This window comes from Gossypium hirsutum, chromosome D03, assembly GCF_007990345.1.
Source record: "Gossypium hirsutum isolate 1008001.06 chromosome D03, Gossypium_hirsutum_v2.1, whole genome shotgun sequence".
In the NCBI taxonomy this organism is placed as follows: domain Eukaryota; kingdom Viridiplantae; phylum Streptophyta; class Magnoliopsida; order Malvales; family Malvaceae; genus Gossypium; species Gossypium hirsutum.
This window is the reverse complement of record NC_053439.1, coordinates 25788357-25806502: the sequence shown is the minus strand read 5'-3', so window position 1 is coordinate 25806502 and position 18146 is coordinate 25788357. Positions and strand designations below refer to the sequence as shown.

The window sequence follows — 18146 nt, the reverse complement described above, 5'->3', positions numbered from 1 at the left end:
TTTTGGGTCTATGTAGTGTTTGAACAGTACTGATCCAGTTTGAACCAGCATGTTTTCATAATACTGCTGAGGTTTTTGAGAATCCAATAACTTGAAATGTCATCCATTGAAAAGTTCTTTTGCAAGTATATGTGGAGGTTTTTTTCTAAAAATTCTTCCTTTACAACAAGAATTTTTTCAAAATATTTGTTTGGAAAATATTGTGACGATTTTTGTGTAGCAGTCTATGAAGACACTGTTATTTCTTTTGAAAAAACATCTTGGAGAGATGTCTCTTTTAAAATATTTTTGAGATATTTTGATTTGTGTAAAACAATCTTTTTATTTTTTGAAATCTTTGCTACTTCACCTGCAATTTGCTTGAGAGGAGTTTCCTATTTCATTTGAGAAAAGGCCAATGCCACTTCTAGAGATTGAGAAAGGGACTCAATCCATTTTTTTATTTTAGAACCAATTTCATTTGGATCTTGTGCATCTTGAACGAATGTATTTTTGGAGGATTTTGATGAGGATGATGATCTCTCATTTTCTTCTTCACGGCAAATTTCATACCATGACTTAATTGGTTTTGAGGAAATTTGGGTATTGGATGTTTCTCCTATTTTTCCTTTTTCTTTGTCTCGGATTTTGGGTGACATTTTTGAAGAAACTCTCTGGTGAGAAAATCAGGCAAAGAATTAGTTTCTCTTTTGATGTATTCAATATCAAAATAAAAAATGCTCAAAATTGACTGCCATCTTGCAAAAATTTATTTTGAGGCAATATTTTGAACATCTTTTTGTAAAACTTCTTTTGCTTATTTGCAATCAATTCGTAAAAGAAATTTTTGATTTAATAAATCACTTTGGAATTTTGTAATGCATAAAACAATTGATAAAATCTTTGTAAAACAATACTACTGCAATTTTGCAGAGTTGGATTCCGTTGTCTGGAAGTAAACTAGACTATTTGCTCTTTTCCCCCTTTAACTTGTTTTAGGTACATTATTTTAGAAGCATTTGTTTCTACTATATTGGGGGTATTTGGATCAGCTAAATATAAACAATGAAGCTTAGTGATTTGTTTTTTAATTTGGGTGATAATATTGGTGTGGTCATTTGTCCAAGGTTGTGGATTCTTTTTGAGCCTATCATATATTTGCTAAGACCTGGATAAAACTCTATGACATAATTGAGGCTTCCTTAAAATCTTTGTAATTGGATTTTATCAAGGATTTGGTCTGGGAATTTGCTAGCAAATTCTATAGACCTTTCTATTCGGATAATGATTCCTTGGGTAATGTAATGACCTAAAAACCTTACTTCGGTTTGGAAAGAACTTATCCTGGATTTAGAAACTACTAAACAATTATTTTTTATGACTTTTATAAAGCTGGATAAATGTTTGAAGTGTTTTTCTAAATTTTTATAAAACACTAATACATCATCGATATATACTATTATGAAATGAGAATATTGGTAAAAAATATCATTCATTATTCTTTGAAATTCGGATGGAATATTTTTTAATCCAAAAGGCATGACATTCCATTCATATTATCCAAATGGTACAATAAATGTCTTTTTATATCTTTCTGCTTCTTTTATTTGGATCTGCCAAAATCCTAATTTCATGTCAAATTTTGAGAAAATATTTGCATTATAGAGTTTTTGTAACAAATCTTTCTTATTTGGTATTGGGTACCTAATCCATTATAAGGCTTGGTTGAAAGGTTTGTAATTAATTATGAATCTTCGCGTTCCTCTTTTGAGTTCTGTATTTTTTATTCCATAGAATGTTGGACAACTCCAACTCCAAGGAGAACTGCTTTTCCTAATTAAATTTTTACTAAGAAGATCTTGTATTTCTGTTTTACAAAATTATTCCATTTCTTTGTTCCTTTGTATTGGTTTTGCTTTTGTGGGTATTAGTCTTTCATCAATATTATTTTCATATGGTAATGTTACTTCGTGTTTTTTCCTATTCCAAAAAGCATTAGGAATGTCAAAACAAATTGTTGATTCTATTTCTTCTTTGATTTGATTTATCCTTTTTTGGACTTCTCTTTTTTCTAATTGTTTAGTCAATTTTTTAAAACATATTTCTTCTTTTAGAAAATAGATTTGTTTCTGTTTATGATTAATTAAATTATTGATTTGGCCATTATGGATGGATAAAGGATTTAATAAGTTGAGATTTCTTATTTTTGGTTTTTCTACAAAAGGAAATTCTAATTTAGTGTTTAAAACTTTTGAGGAGATAGAATTATTTGTTACTTTATATGGTTTGAGTAAGGATATGAATGGGGTTCCTAATATGACATCTTGGGTAATATCTTTTACCATTAAAATTTGTTTCTGATATTTTATACATTTTTTGCATATTTTTGCATTGAAAATTTTGTAAGTAATTTTTAATTTTTTTCCATTTGCAGCTGTAATGCTGGGGTCTGTGCAAGTGTACACAGTTGTTATCAAGTAATAAGTAAGTATCGAGTTATCGTCTCCACAGGGATTGTATTTGTGCTAAGTCACTTAATTTGTAAGATTATATTAACAATTTGGTAAATAAAAAACACAATATAGTTGAGAAGTGGTGATTAAAATATATTAAACTAAATGCAATGATCCCTAATGCAAATTATCCTAAGTATGCAAACTATATGAATGAAATGGATTTTAGTAAAATTAAACACAATTTGCAACAATTATAACAGAAATAAACTAGGATAATTACTTTAATTAAACTCAATTTATTATCAACATGCTTAATAACATTCGGAAAAACATTCTATGGCAACTCGATCTTTCATGAGTTTGGAAACCACATTAGGTCCTTCGGAATCCTTTACTTAGTAAATACGCATTTTACTAATCTTTATTTACTAGGGGTTTCTTAGCATTCGTGTGAGGTAACAGGGACGCGTTAGATTTGAAACAATTTAAGCACACAAATCTAAAAACTATGCAGATAACAGAGCTTGGTTAGAGTTGTTATGCAACCTACAATTCAATCGGGTTAGGATCTAAATTGAGCATGCACATTTCAATTATGCGTCCATTAGTCGTTGTCTAGGTAGGATCGCTCAGCTAATTCAGGTGCATTTCAATCACGTATGAACGAAATACATACTTGATTTTAATTGAAAACATGATCGATTGAGGCACAAACATTATAAGCATGAATCAAATAAATATTATTTAATCAAAATAATCATCCTAGCTTAAATAAATTTAAGCTATCATTGTTGTAAACAAGAACAAAGAACACATAGCAAACATCTTTAAATTAAATTAGAGAAAAGAAAGATTAAACCCAATTCAGAGTGGCTGTCACCCAAGACTCTGACTGACGAGGCTCCTTCGCTTCTTTGCGTTGCTCCTTTGCTGATGGCTTTCTAAGGTGGCCGACCAAGGGTTCTTTAAGAGGCTTAATTGCTAAAATCCTTATGTAAAGATGATCAAGGGGAAAGATAGCTAAAAGAGTTGAGAGAATGATGGGATGAGGGATGATTGAAAAAGTGAGAAATGAGCTCTTATTTATAGGTGAGGTAAGGGAGCTAGTTTGCTAAAAATAGGAGTGTCCATCCTTTGAAACTTCCTCCAAGAGTGGCCGGCCATGAATGGAAGAAAGGTGGCTGATTTTTCCTTGATTTTTGGTCAATTTGAGTGCTACAACAACTCAGGACTAAGACTCGGTCATTAGCAAATCTTTTGGAAAATCTCTGATTTCTTTAACTCTTTAAGGACTTTGTATAATTAAACCAAAAAATGGTTTATGACATCCATGTGCAGTCGAAAATTGGGTTGACTTGGTCCCCAATTTGGACGGTTGTGCAATTAGAAGAAAACTCTCAGACCTGTCCAAAAATAGTAGATAGTTTAGAGGACCTAATAATATAATTTAACCACTTTAATTAATCAATTTACTTAATTAATTAAAACCCAATTTATTAATGAAATATTAAAAATGAATTATTAAATATAACTTTATATTTTATTAGTTAATTTAATCATGCGTGGCCCACTTTATAACTTAAAAATATAATATGCTCAAATTAATATAAAATAAGCCATTTTATGCATGAAAACTATATAATAAAGTATAAAATCATATTTTAATAATTTTTATATCCTAATTTCATATTTTCGCATATTTCATTAATTTATTAAACAATTACTTGGTTTTAACAACAAATTTAAGTAAAAAGGAGATGAACTATATAGGAAAAATCCTATATATTTTTTAGTTTACAACAGCTTTAAGAGATTCTGATGTTTTGTCATAATATTTTGTTGGAATTATCCCTTCTCTAATACAGTTTTGGTCTGCTCCTGTATAAAAAAGGGCTATTGGTTCTAATTGAAATTCATTATTTATAACAATATTTATTTTTATTAAATATCTTTGGATAGATACTTCAGTTAGAACCATCATATATTCTTGTGTATTTTCTTCAGGTTCGAGTTTAGTTTCTGACGAACTATTTTATGGGATTTCATGTTTTAAGGTTTGCATTTGTTTTTCATTTCTTGTTGTTCCATTTTAAGCTGAGAAGATTCTAATTTAATTTGTTTTATTTCTAATTATAATTCAGAATTTGTAATTTGTCTGGGTTTTATTTTTTCATATTTATTAAATATTATATCTTGTATATTGTACATTTGTGATTGACTAGAAATAATTTCTTTTTCTTTTTTTGGTTTATGTTTGATAAGGATTTTAATTTCAAAATGTATTCTCTTTTAAGTTCTGGGTCTTGAATTTTATCAATAACTTCAATCATAAATTCTTGGTCTTTGGTTAACATATTAATTAAAGGTTTATTTTCATCATCAGAAGATTGAGATGTTGTATGCAATTCGTCTATTTGTAATTCATCTGTTTTGGTGGATGTATCATTTTCAGAAGAAGTTATTTCTAAGAGAATCTCATTTAATTTTTATTCTATTTCTTCATTTAGATTTAAATTATTAATTTTTCTTTTAATTTTGTAATATTTTGATATGTGTCCTGGTTTTCCACATCTATAACATTTTATTGTTTTATCTATTTTGTTTTCTGTTTTTTGTTGTTTCTTTTCTTTTTTGTATTTTCTATATTTGGGTTTTGTATAATATTCTGAAATATTTTTTCTCCTATTTTTTGGTTTTACAGGGCAACATGTTTTTGAAGAAGAAGGTTCATTTCTAATGTCAAATTGGTGGCAGAATGATCCTAATTCCTTTCTACATTGATATCTTTCTTTCTTAAGTTTTTTTTTGTAATTTTAAATCTTAACAAAATTTTAATCTTTCTTTTTGGGTGAAACTAATTAGTTCACCGAATATAAGTTTTCCATACGGAATAATACTTCTGTAATTTTCTCTTATTTGATTTCTAATTTTTTCTCCTAGTAAAGTAGGAAGTCCTGCTAGAAACTTTTCTTTCCAAAATGGTTGTTGGTTATCAGATCTTTACATAACTCTAGTCATAAAGACATATTTATACTATTTAAAATCAATTAATTTTTTTCATTTTAAATTCGATAATAATTCTGAATTTCTATCTTTAAGATGAGAAGGATCTCCTATAAAGTATTTAGAGATTGAGAAAATTAATGTTGCTACTGCATCTTGGATTTCTTTTCCTTGTTCATCCAAAATAATTCTTCCTTGATGATCTTTTTTTACTGCTTTCAAGATTTCCTCTTGTTTGGTCTTAGTGAGTGCATGATCCCACTATCCTTTTAATTGACTAGTAAATCCAGCAACTAAAAGATTGGCTTGATCACTGATTAATCCATTTTGGTTTTGGGTTTTATAAACATTTGAAACCATTGTCATTTTTTTGTAATAAACTGAGAATATTATGTTTAGAAATTCGGTATATATTCCATTCATCAATTGTATTAGTATTGTATTTATTCTGAAAAATAGGTTTTTCTTCTATATTAAGATTAGGTGCAGTGATTTTTGGATAATATAATCTTTTTGGTTCTTTCCAAGCCATTTTCTTAATTTGTTGTTCATCTGACTGGTCAGAGTCAGATTGGGAAGATTGGTGTAATGTATTTACTGAATGTTGGGCTTACATTGGGGTATCAGGTGCAACTAATTCGGACTTGTAACTTTCCAAAGCATCAAGTCTATTGGATTTCTATTAAGAAATCATTTTGAGATTTTTGGAAAGGTTTTGGAATTTCATAAGGTGTAAATATTGATTTTTTAGAACTTTTTTTGTTACCTCTTTTACTGGTTCTTTCCTAATCAGTTGACTTTCTACTAAATTCTCAATATAATCTAATTGTTTTCCTATTGTATGAAGATTGATATTTGTATAGTTGTTTTGTTCTAATCTCATTTTAATATCTTTTGATGAGATTATTCTCCTACATCAGGATCTCTCATTCTTAAAGGATTTGCTTTTATTATAGTATTTTTGTGAAGATATTGAACCTCCATTAAAGGGGGATGTTGAGATTCAACTTCTCCTTTATTAGTCTGCCATCTAGTATTACATTTTATTGTATTAACAGATTCTGAATAATATTCTTCAAACCATTCTAAGAATTTTATATGAATTTTATGGGTATTCATAGATCGTAATATTATTGAAGAATGCTTTCTTTTTTATTATTATAATTTTTAAAGTAATCTTCTCTTTTTTTCTTATTTTGGTTGGAATAAAAGTGTTTTCTACACCATTCCTTATTTATCCCAAAAGATTTTTCTAGAATAAATATTTCTGATAATTCTCCTTATCTTGCATTATTAGTCATTGATAAATATGTTGGTGACATATTAGGTGAATTTTGAGGACTCTCTTTCTATCTGGCATAGATAGGTTGAGCTATATTTAAGGAATTATCTATTCCTTGTAGATTGGTTGTAAATGTTGTTGGGATAGAAGAGACAAAAACTCTAGCTGTCCTAAAATTTGCCGTTTGTGTTTTTGGATTTGACTCTTCTTCTAAATTTAACCTCTTAAAAGCTGTGCTGGTATTTCCTATTTCAAAGGATGTCTTGGAGGCATTCTTCGTGACCTGTTGAATATTATTCAACTATGCCATCTTGGTGTTGGGAAATTTCACTTAATGAAGTGTTTCTTATTAGAGTTGGTGCCACAAGGTCTGTAGCACCCTCAAGTTTCCACCTATTAGGAAGGTTGATTTCATGCCATTGTATTGTTCCTGGGATTGTGGTATGAGATCTTGAGGTATCTGTTTCTATTAAGAGGGTTTCTCCTTTTGGGCTCTGAAGTAAAGCCTTGGTATTAACTACATAATACATAGCTTGGAAGTGAAGTCTATAGACTAAAGTTAGTACCTCCGAACCAGGAAGCATTTTGTAGTTATGGGTATGAATTTGGAAGGTCAAAGATTGTAAAATATTTTTTTCAGTTAAATAAACCATTAAATTTGGACAACAATTAAAATGTATTGGGCCAGTACATAAGCTTGTTTCTATAGTTCCTAATAATGAGTCATTAAACATGATGTGGCTTTGATTTCTTAAGACAATTAAAATTGAGGTATTTTTAGTGGCTTCAACACTAAGATGTTTGACACCAACTTGGACTAATCCAAAATGAACATATTTTTATTTTTGTTCTTTGAGTTTATTAATGACGACTTCATCTAATAATTGGATTGTTTCATATTCTTTTTGAATAGGTAAACTCCTTTCTTTTATTTTTATAACATAACTGCAAAAAACATTTAAATTTTCAAAAGTTGTTTTCTTGTAAACTTGGTTTGTTGGAACTCTTGGAAGAGTCCAATTATAAAATCTTTGGGAAATATTTTCGTAATGTTCTTCTTGTTCATTAACAGTGTTGTTTGAGGTTTGGTCTTACTCTTGGGATTGATTGGAAACAAAGCTTGCAAAAGAATTGGTTCTTCTAAGGAAGGGAAACAGTCTTTGTTTTCTGATTTCCTACAAGAGGGTTCTATTATCAGGATTTCTAGATTACTATAGTTGCCTGCAGGGATACTTTGTCCTTGACACGCTTAACCCATGGCTAACTGGACTGTATATCAATACTCAGCAAAATAATAATACATTAATAAAGACAGTTAAACCAGAACTCGAAAATATTGAAAACAAATTGAATATTTTCAAAACTTAGAACTACCTGCTCCTCATTGGCTTTGGTACCGGATTGTCCCGACAAATTTAAGAATTAGAAAAAAGAGAAGTCCAAAAAAGGATAAATCAAATTAAAGAAGAAATAGAATCAACAATTTGTTCTGACATTCCTAATGCTTTTTGGAATAGAAAAAAAAACACGAAGTAACATTACCATATGAAAATAATTTTGATAAAAGACAAATACTCACAAAAGCAAAACCAATACAAATGAACAAAGAAATGGAAGAATTTTGTAAAAAAGAAATATAAGATATTCTTAATAAAAATTTAATTAGGAAAAGAAGTCTTCCTTGGAGTTGTTCAGCATTCTATGTAATAAAAAATACAAAACTCGAAACAGGAACGCCAAGATTAGTAACTAATTACAAACCTCTCAATCAAGCCTTAAAATGGATTAGGTACCCAATACCAAATAAGAAAGATTTGTTACAAAAACTTTGCAATGCAAATATTTTCTCAAAATTTGACATGAAATCAAGATTTTGGCAGATCCAAATAAAAGAAGAAAGATACAAAATGACATTTACTGTACCATTTGGACAATATGAATGGAATGACATGCCTTTTGGATTAAAAAAATGCTCCATCCGAATTTCAAAGAATAATGAATGATATTTTTTACAAATATTCTCAATTCACAATAGTATACATCAATAAGGTATTAGTGTTTTAAAAAATTTTAGAAAAACACTTCAAACATTTATCCATCTTTATAAAAGTCATAAAAAATAATGGTTTAATAAGAACAGTTTTGCGAATTTTTAAAAATTAATAAGGGTTAAATAGATATTTTCAATTGAGTAAATTTGGAAAATATTTGAGTTTAATTTGATTAAATTATCATTAATACATTCTCAAAAGTTTTAAAATTTCATAATAAGTTTTATGTAAATCACTTATTTTTCTTTTTATCTCTTGAAACTCTTGGCATTAGTTCTTTATTTCATTTTATTCATATAATTTTTAAATTTTCATAATAAATATTAAAAAGTTTTATTAAAAGTAACATAATTTTCATTCATTACTTTCTACTTCTCACTATTATTCTTTATATTCATGTTTTTCTTTGTTGGTATATGCAGGCTTTTTTTTTTTTAATTCTCAATTTTTTTTCTAGGTTCATTTTTTTCCATTGTTCATTTGTAGCTTTTTTTTAACTCTATTTGTTTGTATATATATATATATATTTTCCAGTTTTTTTGTTTCTATTGAATGTATTTTTGTAATTTTTAGTTTTGGGTTTTACCTTGAATTTACAATTTTACTTCAGACTTTTGGATAATATTGCATGTTGAAATTTATTGATATAATTGGGGGAGGGCAACGAATACATTTTATGTGCTTTGTTGTGGTTTGCGTTTGCATGTGATTTTATTTTTTTTTCAATTTTGGATGCAAATTTTTGGAGTTCTCTCCTATGAAATTGTCTTTGTTATGATCTTTATTTTCAATTACTAAATCCGTGGAATAATCAGTATAAAAAGTGATTATGGTGATTCATAGTTTCATTGAAAACAAATTGAAATAAAAAGCAAATGCATGGAGTTCACAAAACTCTAGACAAAATGGTGCGATTTTTCATATCTTAGATTTTTAAGATTAAAATATTTGAAAGATCTTCGTCTTTTTTCTCTTTCATTTTATATGTAACATTTGTAATTTTTTTTAATTTTATTATGGTTTATAACTTCCATTTTTTTTTAAAAAAAATCAAACAATTCAATTTTATACATTGGTTCGTATATCTAACGTTTTGATTTTGGATAGTGTTAGAAAATACGGTTTGGAAATTCAATTCTGTAAATTGAATTAATGAAGTTATAAATAAAAAGAATTTTTGTATTTAGTGTGAAAATATGTTAATGGTCGATCCAATAATTAAATAAATAAAATCATTGATTAGAGTGCATGTATTAAATTGCAAAAGTGCAATAGCTGTTTGCGTTCTTAATAAGTATATTAGTGGGATGATATGATGACATTCCTTCGTCTTGATTAGCTTGTTTAATTATAACTAATTTTATATCATTAAACCATTATAGGTGATTAATTAAGCTTAATTAAGCCACCAATCCTAGTATAAATAAGCAAATGTTAGTGGATGACAAAGATTCTCCTTTCTTTCGTCCACCAAGTGAAGAAGAAACGAAAATAAACTTTAATCATTAACCAATAATTAACCAAGGTACTCGAGCTCTTTCTTTGAAATTTTTATTGATTTGTGATATAATAAACTTGATTAAGTTAGTACATGATTTTTTTATTTTTCAAGCTTATACAAATTGTCATAGAATGAAATTGATGAATATCTAGTTGTTCAACTTAGATTTTACTAAGATTATATTAGAAAATAGTAAAATTAGCTTAAAATTAAAGGTTTAGTTAATTTTGACATTAGGGACTAAAATGAATAAATTAAAAGCTGTAAAGAAATTATAATATAGATTAAAAGTACGAGGTCCATAATGAAAGAGTATGAAATTAGATCTTGATTCAATGTTAAATATAGAAAAATATGAGCATTCAGATATAGGAACTAAAACTAATAAAATGCAAATTATGTTTAATTATGTGTTTTTCATGTGATTGGATGAAAACTAATACCATTTCTATAATTAAATTATCATACGTAGCTAAAGACAATGTCTGGCCATCTCGTGATAAAGGGAAGGCGAAGGCTGTAGAAGAGTAGCTATCTTGGTTTTCTACGTTCATCATTGAGTTCCATTTATATGCACTTGGTTGTTACAATTAGCTTGTTTAAGGTAATGACCTCACTTGTCTCATGAATAGGTAAGTATGAAATAATTGGCAACTTGTGCAAAGCGAGATAGTATGCACATGTTAGTATGCAATGGTATGAGATTGATTTGAGTACATGTGAATTGGTAATGTGTTAGACTATAATTTGTGAACCATGTATATAAATGTTTGAATCATTGAGTACCCTATTAACGGTCTTGGGTAGAGTCAAGTATGGTTGGCATGTCGTAGGATTAGAGTACAAGATTTTACTTTAGTTTATATCGATGAGGCGCAAAGCACATGTTATACTTCGGATTTACATATGAGGTGCGAGGCACATCTATATACTTCAGTTTATAATGATGAGGCATGGAGTGCATATTATACTTTGGATGTACCGATGAGACACTGGGTGGTGAATATGTGTGATGGTTGGATGATCTGTGTATATACATCTTGAGTCCACGTCCAATTAATAAGGATAATGAAGCATATACTTTGCTTATTGTTGATTGATATGAAATTCTAATGGTGAATTGTCTATCATGTATGGTAATGCTAAATAAATAAAGATATTATGTAAAAGATCATGTGATCTAATTATTACCACTACACCAAAACAGGCTTTTAGCGGCGCTTTCACTAGCACCGCAAAAAATGCCGCTATTGACATCGTCGTTAACTTTTGCGGCGTTTATGAGAAAAAACTCCACTAAAGATCATGTTCTTTAGCGGAGCTTTACCCACAAACGCCACTAAAGAACATCATCTTTAGCGACGCTTTACCCACAAACGCCGCTAAAGAACATGATCTTTAGCGGCACTTTACCCACAAACGCCGCTAAAGGTCATAAAAAATAAATATATATATTATAAAAACGCCACAAATCCAATTTAGAAATGTATAGTTTAATCTGAAGACGTATTAAAATGGAAATTCATGAACAAGACGTATAAGGAATTGTGATCGAGGTACGTTGATACCAATAGCATGATCAAAGAACTTAATCACGTAAAGAAAACACATGGTTAGACAGATCTTTTTACATTTTAATACATAATAACCATAATTGGTACAATTTTATACCCTAATTGCTACACCAGCTGCAGTTTCCAGTTGAAGAACCTTGATTCCATTGACCTCCTGCAGCCAATTTTATAGTTTAGAAATTAGAAATCCACTAGAGACGACATGGTAAGAAAGTGATACAAACCTTCGGGTTTGGAATGATCTCCATCTTGAGTGCATCAGCTTCCACAAGCCTCTTGATAGCATTCAGGTTGACCCACCTGTAACATTGATTATTAGTACTAAGCCAAACAGACAGTTCTAACATGTTAAGGCAATATGACTTACAAATTGTTTGTATTGAAAATTTTGAACTTTTCTATAGACTTGAACTCATTGACCTGTTACAAAGAGAGAATCATGTCAGCCTCAACCGTAAAGTTTAATTATGCCCCCAATCCAAACATTCATCTAAACGTTGATATCATTGGAGTTTAATTCACAATATAACTTTTTTTTAAAAAAAATCTAAACATTCATTTCACTGGAGTTTTTAATTCTTTGATTTGCCTCAAAATCAAACAAACCAATCAAAATGAACGTGCAATACCTAAAAGCATAAGTTCATAAAGCCATAAACCCTACCATATGCTAAAATTTTCTAGTCCCAACATTCATAAAAGTGAAATTAAACAAGCATAGATGTAACGAAGCTTTGGTTGATTATCCCGTTGACTTTCTTTAACGTTTTAAAATTCACTAAAACTAAAGGCACCATGCAAACTAAAGCATTATCTAGTACAGAGAAACAAATGTCAAACAAGTGGTCTCCAATCAATGTATATATATTTTTAAAAACATACAAAAATTAAGTAGTAATTATAAAGACAATAAATAAAAATCAATACCCACAATTAAAACATAAAATGCCATACATCAAAGAGACTAAGGACAATATATATATACCTATACAATATATAATAACTCTCCAAACACATGAAAAACTTTAAAAAAAAAGAAAAAAAAAGGAATATATATACCTATATCGGGCAGTATGCATATCCACACAGATACATGAGTACAAGTAAACAATGCACACTAAAAGTATCAGAAAATAACATCAGTGATTAAGGACATTAATAGTAACATTAATAGTAACATCATGGCTAGCTAGACTCTGCGCTTATTTGAATGTGCAAGCTGTGCGACACCCTTTCATGCCCAATTGCTACAATACCAAAGATATACTTCCAGATAATGTATTTTTGTGGAACTATTTGGTTTTATTTTCAAGATAGCACCAAAGTATCTAATTAAAGTAGATGAATCAATGCAAAGAAATAATTAATATGAACCACAAAAAATCCCGTTACGAACTATCCTGCATTCTCGACAAAAGTCTATAATCAACTCCTTAGAGGAACTGAAATCCCGTTCCCGTACAGGAGTGGATGCCAATGGTGCACTGAAACAAATAAGATAATTAAGCATTTTTAAATATATCCATTTTGTAACACCCCGAACCCGAAACTGACACCGGAGTCGAACACGAGGTGTTAACTGACTTTAACCCCTTATAAAATTTATTTTCCAGACACTGCCCAATCTGTGTACTAGTCGTTTTAAAAATCATATCTTGAGTTTCGTAACTCGAAAATCAGTTTCGTAATTTTTCCCAGAAACTAGACTCATGTGCCCATCTATGTATTTTTTTCTAGAATTTTTGGTCAGGCCAATTAGTACAGTTTATTAGTCAAAGTCTCCCATGTTGCAGGGGTCGACTACACTGACCTTTGCCCATTACGACTTGGATATCTCCCTGCACGGGGCTTCAATACTGATGCCGTTTGTTTCTATGAAAACTAGACTCAGAGAGGAATCTGTAAATATATGGTAAGACCCCTAATTATCTCTGGTTAATTTATAATGAATTTCCAAAGTCGGAGAAGGGAATCCAGAAACCGTTCTGGCCCTGTCCCACAAAAATCTGTTTATCTCTTAATATACTGCCCATATGATCTTTTCGTTACTTCCTCATGAAAACAGACTCATCGAGCTTCGATTACATAATTTATTCATCAATTAATTCCACTCCTACTATTTTTAGTGATTTTTCAATCTCATGACACTGCTGCTGCCAGCATCTGTTACGAAAGTAACTAGGTCCATTTCATGCCTACCCTTGATCCAACTCAATCGAACATTCGTGCCATTTTCGCATGGCTTAAAGTTTACATGCCAAAGTTCAAACACAACGTAATAGCTTATACATGCCAAAATGTTCTTCTAAGCCAACTAAGAAGAAAGTACCAAAACTTGCTATCCGGTGTGATGACTTCGATGACGGCCTGACCCCGCAAAAAATAGATGAGTCCAAGCAACCTATAATGGGTGACAAGGAAACACCGAGTGAGTTTATAACTCAGTAAGTCATAAGCAATGCACTACCATCCATCAATAACATTATCACAAGAGGAAACAAAATGGAACGAGACAATTTACTCCATCCATACCGAACCATACCATAGTTCCTCCAACCTATCGATTCAGTTTCATATCAATTCATGCATTCACATTCCATATACTCATCAATAGGACATTGAAGCATTTTCATAAATCAATTTATTTTCGTTACAATCAAACGACTAAACGACCTTTCACCCATCCTACGATAAATTTTATGTACGTGACTTCAAGTATATTTATCACATAGGTTCAAACTTACCGAGCTCAACACCAAGTATAAGCATAGCACCTATTAGCCATGTACTCAAGACACTTACCCGATCCGCTGTCCGCGATCGACTCAATAGTGTCGCACACATAGTGTCCATAATGATTCACGAATGTATATTGAGTCCGCACACTCAGTGCGCACACTTAGTGCTACTTAATCAAATCGCACACTTAGTGCTACATAGTCAAACTCGCACACTTAGTGCCGCATGGTCAATTCGCACACTTAGTGCATCATATTCATTTCGCACACTTAGTGCAACATAGTCAAATCGCACACTTAGTGCTGTACAATTTAATCCCGCGCACTTAGCGCCAATCTCATGGTCATAAATGGTTATACCCGCACGTTTAGTGCCGAGATCAACAACTCAGTACATCTTACCTCTTTTCTTTTCATTCAACAATTTCATCATCACATACGTACATGCATATATATATGTATATTTATTCATTCCATTCAGCATCAATACATAAACATTATGACCATTTGAAATAATACCAACTACATGCTTAATGACTTACCTTGTGTTGGGTAAGACGGTTCCAACTCGGCTACTCAGTGATCTTTTCTTTGCCTTTGCTTGATTCTCCTCCTTTAGCTCCTTGAGCTTAATCAATAATTCACTAGTTTAACCATCTTGTTAAACATTCATAATTCAATTACACATGCTTATGTATGTTTGTATATTCGGCAACCATCCTCACTAATTACTCATGTTGATGGCCGAATGGATGTATGTGTGTACAATGTCAACTATAACATCATATAATTCCACATATGACTACATTTCTTAAGTTCCACATCTTAATGCCCATTATACATAATCAAATTTAACATCATATATATATTTACTCATGTGGCCGAATATACATACTCCCATATAATATCAAGTACTCACTTTAAGTATATTGCCGAATATACTTAATCATACACACACCTAACCAAAATAATTTCTAAAATCTTTATATCATTTATAATACATCTAATTATCCTTTTTCACATTATCAACTCAAATCACATACATTATTTACTATAACATCTTTACATTCGGCATTGGTGTCAACCATAGTAGCCGATTCTTCCTACTTTGTACCCATGCATCTATTAATCCTTAGTTGGTTCAAACACTTCACACACTAGGATTCATCAAATTTTTAACAAGAAATAAAATCTCTAATCCTCAAACTACCATGGCCGAACCTTCATGGAGTTGCTAAGACTCCTCATTTCTACTTCTCACACACTCTCACATCCAAACCCTTTTATTAAACACCCAAAGTCAACCATCTCCTTACCTCATCACCAAAGACATCAAAATACCAACCAAGAACGTAACATTCATGGCCGAATGTCATCTCCATCATTTAACAAAGTTTGAACCATGGCTAGGTAGATTTTGAACTTACAACTTAAAATATACATGAATCTCAAAGAATAACATTAAACATACCTCAATCTAGTTACATGCATGGCCAAACTTCCTCCTAATCCTCTTCCTTAGGATTTTCGGTCAAAAGAGGTTGAAAAAGGATGAACAAAACCTTTCTTTTCCTTCCTTTAGCTCACGGCAATGGGGTGTATGCATGAGAACATTATTATTTTTTTTCTTTTTTTTCATCACCCTTCCTTTCATTATTTAATTATCATGCTTATTATTTTATTTTCCTTACCATACATCACTAACACAACATGTTGGTGACATGTTTCCACCCATAGCATGGCCGGCCACTACATATTAGGGAGGGGGAATTTGACATGCAAGTCCCCTTTTTCTTCCACATGCACTAATAGGTCCTCATGCATTGACCTATCACATTTTAAAATTTTCTCATATAAGTCCTATTGACTAAATTCACATGCAATCGACTAAATCGAAGCTTGAAATTTTCACACATTCATGATTACATATTCTAGACAATAAACATCACATTCAAACCTTTCAGTGACTCGGTTTAGCGGTCCCGAAACCACTTCCCGACTAGGGTCAATTTTGGGCTGTCACAACTCTCCCTCACTTAAGAAATTTTCGTCCTCGAAAATCTTACCGGTAAATAGGTTTGGATATCATTCTTTCATCGAGCTCTCGGGTTCCCAGGTTGCTTCCTCGATCCCGTGTTTGAGCCACAACACCTTAACCAACGGAACCCTTTTATTTCGCAACTCTTTCACTTCATGAGCTAGGATACGAATCGGTTCTTCTTCATAGCTCAGGTCAGATTGAATTTCAACTTCTGAGGGATTAATCACATGTGACGGATCGGATCTATAACGTCGAAGCATTGAAACATGGAAGACATCGTGCATCCTTTCAAGTTCAGGGGGCAAAATCAATCTATATGCAACCGGCCCCACTCGTTCGGAAATTTCGTACGACCCAATGAATCTCGGGCTCAACTTGCCTTTACGGCCAAATCTGAGTACCTTCTTCCAAGGTGACACTTTAAGAAACACTTTATCTCCCACCTGATATTCAATGTCCTTTCGTTTTAAATCCGCATACGATTTTTGACGATCTGTGGCTACCTTCAGACTTTCGCGGATTACCTTTACTTTTTGTTCGGCATCTTTAATCAAATCAACTCCGAAAATTTTACTTTCACCAAGCTCGGTCCAAAACAATGGCGTACGGCATTTACGACCGTACAAAGCCTCATAAGGTGCCATCTTAATACTTGATTGAAAACTATTGTTGTAAGCGAATTCAATCAAAGGTAAATACCGTTCCCATGAACTACTGAACTCGAGGATGCAACATCTCAACATATCCTCAAGTATCTGAATTATCCGCTCGGATTGACCATCGGTTTGGGGGTGAAAAGCGGTGCTAAAATGCAGCTTGGTACCCAAAGCTTCTTGCAATTTCTTCCAAAATCGTGAGGTGAATCTCGGATCTCTATCCGACACGATAGAAATAGGTACTCCATGTAATCTCACAATCTGAGAGACATACAATTCGGCTAGTTTATCCAATGAAAGATCCGTACGCACGGGGATAAAGTGAGCCGACTTAGTCAGCCTATCAACAACAACCCAAATCGCATCCTTCTTACTTGCGGACAATGGCAGTCCGGACACAAAGTCCATTGTGACTCGGTCCCATTTCCACTCGGGTATCATGATCGGCTGAAGTAACCCTGAAGGCACTTGATGTTCCGCTTTCACTTGTTGACATATTAAACATCTCGAAACAAAGTCGGAGATGTCTCGTTTCATACCATGCCACCAAAACCGACGTTTCAAGTCGTTGTACATTTTCGTGCTCCCCGGGTGAATTGACATTCGGCTACAATGGGCTTCGTTCAGAATCATCGGAATGAGTTTCGAATTCCTTGGAACACACAAACGACTTCTAAACCTCAAACAACCATCATCATCAATCTGAAACTCCGATTCCTTGTTCGGAACACACTCAGCTCGTTTTGCAACCAATTCATCATCGACTTTCTGAGCTTCACGAATTTGATGAGTCAATAATGGTTTGGCTTTTAATTCAGCTACTAACACATTGTCAGGTAGAACAGACAAGTGTACATTCATCGCT

At 31.6% G+C, this 18146-nt stretch overlaps 1 long non-coding RNA gene across 1 annotated transcript; it reads right to left on the bottom strand.

Annotated features, from left to right (window-relative positions):
• Positions 1-11821: 11821 nt before the first annotated feature.
• LOC107947445 (uncharacterized) lies at positions 11822-12300 on the bottom strand. The gene is made up of 4 exons (XR_001697119.2): positions 12214-12300; positions 12071-12146; positions 11944-12000; positions 11822-11859 (listed from the first exon to the last, which is right to left on the bottom strand). It is a non-coding gene; the product is annotated as an uncharacterized lncRNA (long non-coding RNA).
• Between the last annotated feature and the right edge of the window lie 5846 nt (positions 12301-18146).